The sequence below is a fragment of the Chionomys nivalis genome, chromosome 10, assembly GCF_950005125.1.
Source record: "Chionomys nivalis chromosome 10, mChiNiv1.1, whole genome shotgun sequence".
Taxonomy (NCBI): Eukaryota; Metazoa; Chordata; class Mammalia; order Rodentia; family Cricetidae; genus Chionomys; species Chionomys nivalis.
Window position 1 is genome coordinate 8,675,237 of NC_080095.1, and position 10,156 is coordinate 8,685,392.

Sequence of the window (10,156 nt, forward strand, 5' to 3'; positions counted from 1 at the left end):
AGCACACATTGGAGACTTAATAGCCCACCTGAAAGCGCTAGAAAAAAAAGAAGCAGACTCACCTAGGAGAAGTAGAAGACTGGAAATTATCAAACTGAGGGCTGAAATCAACAAAATAGAAACACAGAAAACAATCCAAAGAATCAATGAAACAAAAAGCTGGTTCTTGGAGAAAATCAACAAGATTGATAAACTGCTATCCAAAGTAATCAAATGGCGGAGAGAGAATATGCAAATTTACAAGATCAGAAATGAAAAGGGAGACATAACCACAGACACAGAGGAAATTCAGAGAATCATTAGATCTTACTACAAAGCCCATATGCCACAAAATTGGAAAATGTAAAAGAAATGGACACTTTTTTAGATAAGTACCATATACCAAAGTTAAACCAGGACCAGGTGAACAATCTAAATAGACCTGTTAGTCGCGAAGAAGTAGAAGTTGTTATAAAAAACCTCCCTATCGAAAAAAGCCCAGGTCCAGAGGGCTTCAATGCAAAATTCTACCAGAACTTGCAAGAAGACCTAATACCTATATTCCTTATTGTATTCCACAATATAGAAACAGAGAAGTCATTGCCAAATTCCTTTGATGAAGGTGCAGTTACTCTGATACCAAAACCATACAAAGACACAATCAAGAAAGAGAACTATAGGTCAATCTCACTTATGAACATCGACGCAAAAAACCTCAATAAAATACTGGCAAACCGAATCAAAGAACACATTAGAAAAATTATCCATTATGATCAAGTAGGCTTCTCCCAGAGATGCAGGGCTGGTTCAACATACGAAAATCTGTCAATGTAATCCACCATATAAATAAACTGAAAGAAAAAAACCATATGATCATTTCATTAGATGCTGAAAATGCATTTGACAAAATTCAACATCCCTTTATGATAAAGGTCTTAGAGAGATTAGGAATACAAGGGTCGTACCTAACTATAATAAACGTTATTTATAGCAAGCCGACAGCTAACATCAAATTAAAAGGAGAGAAACTCAAAGCTATTCCACTAAAATCAGGAACACGAAAAGGCTGTCCACTCTCTCCATACCTCTTTAATATAGTGCTTGAAATTCTAGCGATAGCAATAAGACAACATAAGGGGATCAAAGGGATTCAAATTGGAAAGGAAGAAGTTAAACTCTCATTATTTGCAGACGATATGATAGTGTACATAAGCGACCCCAAAAACTCCAGCAAAGAACTCCTACAGCTGATAAACACCTTTAGTAGTGTGGCAAGATACAAGATCAATTCCAAAAAATCAGTTGCCTTCCTATACACAAAGGATAAGGAAGCAGAGAGGGAAATCAGAGAAGCATCACTCTTCACAATAGCCACAAATAGCATACAATATCTTGGGGTAACTCTATCCAAGGAAGTGAAGGATCTATTTGACAAGAACTTTAAGTCTTTGAAGAAAGAAATTGAGGAGGATACCAGAAAATGGAAGGATCTCCCTTGGTCTTGGATTGGGAGGATCAACATAGTAAAAATGGCAGTTCTATCAAGGGCAATTTATAGATCCAATGCAATCCCCATTAAAATCCCATCAAAATTCTTCACAGATCTTGAAAGGACATTAATTAATCAGCTTTATATGGAAAAACAAAAAACCCAGGATAACCAAAACAATCTTATATAATAAAGGATCATCTGGAGGCATTATCATCCCTGACTTCAAACTCCATTGCAAAGCTTGAGTATTGAAAACAGCTTGGTATTGGCATAAAAACAGAGAAGTTGATCAATGGAACTGAGTAGAAGACCCTGATTTTAACCCACAAACATATGAACACCTGATTTTTGATAAAGGAGCTAAAAGTATCCAATGGAAAAAAGAGAGCATCTTCAACAAATGGTGCTGGCAGAACTGGTTGCCAACCTGTAGAAGAATGGAAATAGATCCATATCTATCGCCATGTACAAAACTCAAGTGCAAATGGATTAAAGACCTCAATATCAGTCTGAACACTCTGAACCTGATAGAAGAAAAAGTGGGAAGTACTCTACAACATATGGGTACAGGAGATCACTTCCTACTTATATCCCCAGCAGCACAGATATTAAGGACAACATTGAATAAATGGGACCTCCTGAAACTGAGAAGCTTCTGTAAAGCAAAGGACACTGTCACTAAGACAAAAAGGCAACCCACTGACTGGGAGAAGATCTTCACCAACCCCACAACAGTCAAAGGTCTGATCTCCAAAATATATAAAGAACTCAAGAAACTAGACTTTAAAATGCTAATTAACCCAATTAAAAAAATGGGGCACTGATCTGAACAGAGAATTCTCAACAGAAGAAATTCAAATAGCCAAAGACACTTAAGGTCATGCTCAACCTCCTTAAAGATCATGGAAATGCAAATTGAAACAACTTTGAGATACCATCTTATATCTGTCAGAATGGCCAAAATCAAAACCACCCATGATAGCCTTTGTTGGAGAGGTTGTGGAGTAAGGGGCACACTCATCCATTGCTGGTGGGAATGCAAACTAGTGCAACCACTTTGGAAATCAGTGTGGCGATTTCTCAGGAAATTTGGGATCAACCTACCCCAAGATCCAGTAATACCACTCTTGGGAATATACCCAAGAAATGCCCTATCATATGACAAACGTATCTGTTCAACTATGTTCATAGCATCATTGTTTGTAATAGCTAGAACCTGGAAACAACCTAGATGCCCTTCAATGGAGGAATGGATGAAGAAAGTGTGGAATATATACATATTTGAGTACTACTCAGTGGTAAAAAACAATGACTTCTCGAATTTTGCATGCAGATGGATGTAAATAGAAAACACTATGCTGAGTGGGGTATCCCAGACCCAAAAAGAGGAACATGAGATGCATTCACTCATAATTGGTTTCTAGCCATAAATAAAGGACAATGAGCATATAATTTGTAATCCTAGAGAAGCTACATAAGAAAATGAACCCAAGAAAAACGTATAGGCATCTACCTGGATAGGGGAAGTAGACAAGATTGCTGGGCAAAAACTGGGAACTTCCGGGTGATGTGGCATCGGGCTAAGGGGAAATGTGGTGAGAAACGTGAGAAGGGGAGGATGGGAGGAGCTTGGGGGAATGGGATTGTTGGGATATAGGAAGGGTGGATGGGGAGCAGTGAAGTATTTATCCTAACTAAGGGAGCCATCTTAGGGTTGGCAAGAGACTTGACTCTAGAGGGGCTCGCAGGTGTCCAGGGAGATGTTCCCAGCTGGTACCTTGGGCAACTGAGGAGAGGGAACCTGAAGTGACCCTATCCTATACTGATGAATATCTTGCATATCACCTTAGAACCTTCATCTGGCGATGGATGGAGACAGAGACAGAGACCCAATTTGGAGCAACGGTCTCAGCTCTTAAGGTCCAAATGAGGAGCAGAAGGAGGGAGAACATTAGCAAGGAAGTCAGAACCTCGAGGGGTGCACCCACCCACTGTGACAGTGGAACTGATCTATTGGGAGCCCACCAAGGCCAGCTGGACTGGGACTGAATAAGCATGGGTTGAAACTGGACTCTCTGAACATGGCGGACAATGAAGGCTGATGAGAAGCCAAGGACAATGGCACTAGGTTTCGATCCTAATACATGAACTGGCTTTGTGGGAGCTTAGCCTGTTTGGATGCTCACCTTCCTGGACCTAGATAGAAGTGGGAGGACCTTGGTCTTCCCGCAGGGAAGGGAATTTGGACTGCTCTTCAGTATGCAGAGGGAGGGGGAATGGAGTGGGGGGAGGAGAAGAGGAGTGGGGTTAGGGGGACGGGAGTAGTGGGAGGGGGTAATATTTGGGAGGAGGGGGAGGGAAATGGGAAACGTGGAGCAGGTTAAAATTTTAATTAAAAAATAATAAAAAAATAAAAAAAGAAATTTCAAGTGAATGTATAGAAGTGTGTCAACACTTAAAAAATTGTCATTATTTGCTGCTGAAATTACGGAAATATCTATACACAAAGAAGTTCCTTCAAACGTAGATAAATAAGACTTACTTTTCTAAATGATTTTTTAGGGCCTTTGATTTTCTACATTTTCTCTAAAGCCTCAGATATACACCAGCAACAGGACCATGCAGAAATTCTTTTGATAAAACTGATCATGGAACTTTAATGACACATCAGTAAATAGACTCATTTTTTCATGACTACACATAGCTCTATACGGACAAGAATAGCAATTTTCATGCTTTGGGAGATAGAGCAGTGTGAAGATAGGAATTTTCTTGTGAGTGATGCTGTCTCTCCCCCCACAGAGAACCCCCATTCTCTTTGCCTATTTTACCATATGTTCATTTGTCTTGTTGGAAGGAGCAGCTCATAAACATCATTCTATGTGATGGAAATGCAGTCAGTAGAGTTAAAAAATTAATCTTAGCAGGCTTTTTACATCACCCAGAGCTTATACATGTGGTGTTATGGCAATGGCAGAGGCATACATTGATAGAAGTCAGAGGAGTTGACCAAATATAACGATTTTCCAAGTTCCACAGTCTGTCAGAATTTTACTGATCTTACATATTAAAGGAGCAAACCAGGATCAGGCAGGTTCGAATATCCTAATCTCAGTCACTATGATCTTCCTAACTTCTTCCTTGCTGGTCTGACAATCATTGAGATCACACAGAAGTGCACAATAGTTCAACAAATAATCCTGAGCAGTTTTGTTAATTGATCATGCACTCTAAATATAGCTAGAGCATCCCAAGCATGGTATATGTTGAAACTCAATACAAATATGGAAAGGTGGTTCTTCCCTGATTTGTTGCCACAACAAACAGAGTTCTTTCTAAAGTCTTTTACAGACCAAGAATCAATTCATTCTATAGACAGGCAGCAGTGGTGCTGAGAGACACTTCATAGGTTTGTCATTTCATGAAAACACACTGTTTTTATACATTTGGGTAATAAATATTTTAAACAAATGACTATTAAATACTTTTTAAAGTTTTCAGCATATCAATCTAATAGAGAAATGCAAATTGAAAAATACTGTGATATTTTATTTTATCCTAGTAAGAATGATATTTAATAGGGAAACAAATGACACCAAATGTTCTTGATTAAGTGTAGAAAGGAAAATTATATACACAATTGGAGAGAGTGTGAATTGTTGTATTCTCTATAAAGTATCATCTGGATTTTCCCCAAAAATCTGAATATACATTTGTCATGTGAACTAACTATATCACTGCTGGAAAGACATCTAAGGATTCTTACTGAAAAGATACCAGATCATTTCAGTGAAATGTCACCCTCTTCATAGTAGTTAAGAGCTGGAATCATTCTAGAGGCCCATCAATGGATGAACGGACAATAATGATGTGTTTGAAACCCATTTTTTTCTATCTGTACAGGCACTCAGGTTCATGCTCCATTTCATTAAACTTGTTAGATCTGTAATGGAAGATTCAGCAAGCATATAGGATAGTCAATTATATTTCAATCAAAACAGTTGCTCTACTGTTTCAAATTGCAGAAGTACTTGATGATCTTGTCTTGTGGACTATTAGTTTAAGATATATTACATAATTTATTCTTTGGGTTAATTGTTCAATATTTCAAAGATGTGCTGCATTCTATTGATGGAGGAAGGTCATTGGCTAATAAAGAAACTGCCTTGGCCCATCTGATAGGGCAGAATTTAGATAGGTGGAGTAAACAGAATAGAATGCTGGGAGGAAGAGGAAGTGAGCTCAGACTCGACAGCTCTGCTCTCTGGAGCAGACGCCATGCTCCCCTCTCCCCGGCAGATGCGATAAAGCTCCGACCCAGGATGGACGTAGGCTAGAATCTTCCCGGTAAGCGCTCCTTGGGGTGCTACACACATGAATAGAAATGGGCCAAGCAGTGTTTAAAAGAATACAGTTTGTGTGTCATTATTTTGGGGCATAAGCTAGCCAGGCAACCATGAGCCGGGCTGTGGGAAGAGGCCCGCAGCGCCACACTACAGATGGCGTCCAGACATGGGGCAGTGAATCTACAGAAAGCTTGAGAAAGCTTGGGAAAGAATAGAGTAAAGCATGTTTTCTTGGTAGCAACAATTTCTCGGGTCTGCTCTGCTTGCTAGAGGCAAGCAAGTGCTCTCATCTAAGAGAGGCTTCCTGACTCAGCTTCAGCTGCAAAATCCTGCAGCTCATTTAAGAGGTCCTGCCACAAAACACTTAAAACGGTGTTGGTGAAAAGCTGAAGGCATGCTTTTCGGTTTTCAGCCGTAGCAGGAAAAAAGTTGTGCTGTTTTAAAATGCTGGCTTTGTGGGCCATCCTACCAGGGCAAACTCTGACTCTGAGGCAGGAGGTCAGCTACAGAGAGAACATTTGAGTGTTGTAGCTTGTTTGCTGGCAAGGACCTTGAAACTCCACAGAGTTGTGGTGATTAACATGACTACAGCCGGTACCTCAGCCATGAGGCTGGAAAGCTAAGGAATGTGCTGGATCCAGCCGTCAAAGCCACGGCTTTCGTCCTACTGATATTGCTTGGTAAATTAAAGACTCATGTGGTCAGAAAAAGAGAGATATACAGTAAAGAGAGATTCAAAGACAAAGAAAACTTTAAATGATTTACTGTGTGTTTAAAAATATATGCAGGCTGAAAGATAAAGTTCTTAAAAGTAAAAAAAAACAAAAATAAGGAAGTAGTTGGGTGTGGTAGTACACACCTTTAATCCCAACACTTGGGAGGCAGAGGGAGATTGACCTCTGAGACTTCAAGGTGTGGTAGCACACGCCTTTAATCCCACTGCCTGGGAGGCAGAGACAGATCTCTGAGAGTTCAAGGACAGCCTGGTCTAAAGAGTTATTCCAGGACGAAGATATACAGAAAAAATAAAAGTAAAAGTAAACAAAATATAGTTAAAATAAAGCTGCACAAAGATGGAAAATACACAGAGAATCTTGATACTATATGCTATTATGCTCTCTTTGAATTGTTTGAATGCTGAGGAAAGAGCAACAGATGCTAAAAGATATTTGTTTATAAATGCTGCTGAACTAATCCAAGATAGATATTTTCAAAATACCTTTACTTTAAAATTTGAATCTAAGGACATGATACTTTGGAAAGGAGTTTCTTCTTTTGTTTTCACAGAGGATGAGATGCTGTGGATTTCTTCTATCACAATATGGTATGATGGACCACGTCCTCCTGAAGGGTTGCTGTGAACACCTTCAAAAAATTACTTCACTCAACTGCTGACTGAGAGGAACCTAGCAGACAGGTTATACCATGAAAGACTTGATTAATAGCGCCCCCATTCAGCAGGAAGCAGTTTGGAGAGAAAAAACTGCGCCCATGTTCCCATATATTGTTTATAAATGTTCTTTTACATTTAAAGGGGGAGATGATATAGATGTGAATAATTTGCATTGATATGAATCTTGGTTTACTGATATTAATTTAAGGTCAATTTTATTATATGTATTTCTGATATTGATTAAGGTATTGTGATTGTGTAGTTCACTTAAAAATGTAATGTCTATAGGTTGTTAATGGATAATTATCAATAATAGTCAAGTTTGTAGTCATGTTAGTTAGATTTTCTAGATGTACATAGATATATTTTAAATAGACATTCTTCATATCTTTCAAAGATTATAAAATATGGCATTTTAAGTGCTTTAATAACTTAGGGTTTTTCATGACAATGAGACACTCTGCTCCTGGCAGCACCAATCTACTTCAAGAAGAAAGAAGACGGGCATTGAAGAGGCACCTTATGGAGTTTGATAGCTATTTGGGCAAGAAACTGCTCTTGCCTGGACTATTGTATAAACTGGACACAAAGAACCCGCAGAGAGAGGACTGCTGAACTTGCCTAAAGGTGAGATGATCTTTTGGGGTTCCTGATTCATGAAAGAGACATGAATTCATGTGAGACATTCCGCAGGACACAGCAGATAGTGACTGAACTGCCTTTGAAATTTCCTGCTTGATGGAAATGTGTGCTGGAAACTATGGGCCTTTAGGCCGAAGATGGATGCCCCAACGGTACAGAGAAACTTTGGGTGACTGTCAAGGCAGCGAGATGTCTCTGTCATTTCTAGAGTTTAGAAGTTGCTTATTTCTTGTTTGCTTAGGTAATATTATATCCTTCTGGAGTCTTTGATAGAGTTGAAGAATAGATAGATAGTTATAGTTTTCTTTAGTTATGATAAAGATAAAATAGATGTAAATATTGTAAATATTGTAACTGTAATTCTTACTTGATAACTGTTTTGCTATATGTAATTTTGCTATGTTAGAGCCTTTCCTTTTTGTTTAAACAGAAAAAGGGGAAATGATGGAGGAAGGTCATTGGCTAATAAAGAAACTGCCTTGGCCCATCTGATAGGGCAGAATTTAGATAGGTGGAGTAAACAGAATAGAATGCTGGGAGGAAGAGGAAGTGAGCTCAGACTCGACAGCTCTGCTCTCTGGAGCAGACGCCATGCTCCCCTCTCCCCGGCAGATGCGATAAAGCTCCGACCCAGGATGGACGTAGGCTAGAATCTTCCCGGTAAGCGCTCCTTGGGGTGCTACACACATGAATAGAAATGGGCCAAGCAGTGTTTAAAAGAATACAGTTTGTGTGTCATTATTTTGGGGCATAAGCTAGCCAGGCAACCATGAGCCGGGCTGTGGGAAGAGGCCCGCAGCTCCCTACTACATTCTATTATGTTGAATTTTTTAAAAAAATATTTATTTATTTGTTATGTATACAATATTCTGACTGTGTGTATGACTGCAGGTCAGAAGAGGGCACCAGACCTCATTACAGATAGTTGTGAGCCACCATGTGGTTGCCGGGAATTGAACTCAGGACCTTTGGAAGAGCAGGCAAAACTCTTAACCACTGAGCCATCTCTCCAGCCCCTATTATGTTGAATTTGTTTAACTCCATAAAGCTGTGCTACTTTGCCTGACAAAATCTCCTGATTGGTCTACTAGAGCTCTAAATAGCCAATTTCTAGTCAGGAAAGAGAAGTCAATATGGCTGTTAAACAAGAGAAAAAATAAACAATATTTGGGAACATTTACATTTTAAAGGTGATATGATATAGATATGAATAATTTGCATTGGTATGGATCTTGGTTTATTGATACAAATTTAGGTCAATTTTCGTATATGTATATGTATTTCTAATCTTTACTAAAGTATTATGGTGTAGGTCATTTTAAAATTTAATGTATTATTAAGAAGTATAGGTAAATACATAATTGTCTATAATAATCAAGTCAAGTTTGCGGTCATGTTAGTTAGATTTTCTAGACATACAGAGAAGTATTTCAGTTATATAGGTATTTTGAATAACAGCTAAGCTTTTCCTAATCTTTAGCCAATTGTGATATAAGATAAGTAATTTTGTATTTTGAGACTGTAATCTTATGACTGTCCTGTGGTTTTTTTCTTTATAAAATTCATACAAAAATAGAAAGGTCCTATTCCCTTTATCTGCTGTTTCAGGCTGTGCAGCAGAGGACACGTGCTAGGCTGTACTTAATAAACGAAACCTTGCTTTTGCAAAAAAAAGAAAGAAAGAAAGAAAGAAAGAAAGAAAGAAAGAAAGAAAGAAAGAGTCTGCAAGACATTGTGAATGACACCAAAATGTGACTAAGAAAATGCCAATATAGGCAGAAATGTCTTTAAAATTTTCCTGGTTCATTAAAGAGTCTACTGGATATTATGAGCCAGTAGGCTAAAGATGGATTCCCCCACAGTACAAAAGAACTTATGGTAACTGTTCAGGCAGCAAAATGTCTCTGTCAATTCTAGAGTTTTGAAAGTTGCTTATAATATGTTTCCTGTTTACTTAGGTAATGTTATATGTTCTGGAGTTTTTGATGAAGCTAAAAAAATATAGTTACAGTTTTCCTTAGTTATGATAAAAGATAAAGTAGATATAAATATTGTAACTGTGATTCTTGCTTGAGAACTGTTTTGTTATATATAATTTTACTATAATAAAGTTAAAACTTTCCTTTTTGTTTAAACAGAAAAGGGGAAATGGTGTAGGAGGTCCTTCTGTTCATAAGAATAAGTCTCCCTGTATTTATTTGAGATCTGGGTGGCAGTACTCCAAATAGTTACAAAAATAATCAACTACAATACCTAATATTTAAACTGAAATGTTGTGTCCATTTATGTGATGCAGGCTCCGTC